Raw genomic sequence first — 859 nt, 5'->3', positions numbered from 1 at the left:
GCACTACGGCGTTCCCTCAAAGATGGTCCCACNGGCCCCTATAACAAATAACGCGGCCCACGGGGAAGGGTGAAATGCTAGGAAAGCGCTCCCAGCGGGGCACACACACGGCCGAACTTGCAGCGCCTCACGGAACGACCGAGTGCTAAGCAAAGCGCCCACATGAAGATTGCACCCGCACTGCCACGACCTGCCAGGAAGGGGGTGGTAGATAGGTGCTCGACCCACCCTCGCCCGGCGCAAACAGCTCCGTATTCGACGGCAGGAACACAAGGTCAACCGCTAACTCCATCAACTGTTGCCACCAAGGTTGGGCCGTCCAGTACGGCACGACTAGGGTGAGGCACGCTCCCTCCTCGCGCACTTTCTGCACCACAGCGAGCAAGAAGTCGGGGTCCAAGGGTGGGCAGCCATATGCATTAAGCCCTGCCCAAGATTGCAAGAGAGCATTGACCCCCGATGAACCCGGACAATGGTGGCGAGAAAAGAAAACCGGGAGGTGCGTGTTAATATGCGTGGCAAACAAGTCGACATGGTGCGGACCGAAGCGGTGCTCCAAAAGGCGGAAAAACCGGGGATGCAAGCGGTAATCATCACGGTCTACCCAACGCGAGGCTTCATCTGCCTCGTTGTCAGCACTAGCCACACGCTCGACTTGTAGAACAATACTATGCTTCTGCATGAATTCCCATAATAATTTTAGTTCGGCATGCAGAGCTGCCGAGCGCGAAGAAAGACGCCCTAGCACTGCTTGCGTGCACATGTTGTCCTCCCTAATTAACACAACACGCTGCTGAACGAACGGGAGGAAGACTCTAAAGCATGACGGACAGCGCGCAACTCCTTCCAATTGATGTGC

At 56.6% G+C, this 859-nt stretch overlaps 1 protein-coding gene across 1 annotated transcript in view; it reads left to right on the top strand.

Moving 5' to 3' along the window:
• VOLCADRAFT_89984 (uncharacterized protein) overlaps positions 1–859 on the top strand; it is a gene marked incomplete at both ends in the record, with an annotated part of 8,120 nt that overhangs the window by 5,545 nt on the left and 1,716 nt on the right. The window lies entirely within an intron of this gene.

Source organism: Volvox carteri (assembly GCF_000143455.1).
Source record: "Volvox carteri f. nagariensis unplaced genomic scaffold VOLCAscaffold_15, whole genome shotgun sequence".
In the NCBI taxonomy this organism is placed as follows: Eukaryota; Viridiplantae; Chlorophyta; class Chlorophyceae; order Chlamydomonadales; family Volvocaceae; genus Volvox; species Volvox carteri.
This window is presented reverse-complemented; position numbering and strand designations above follow the sequence as displayed.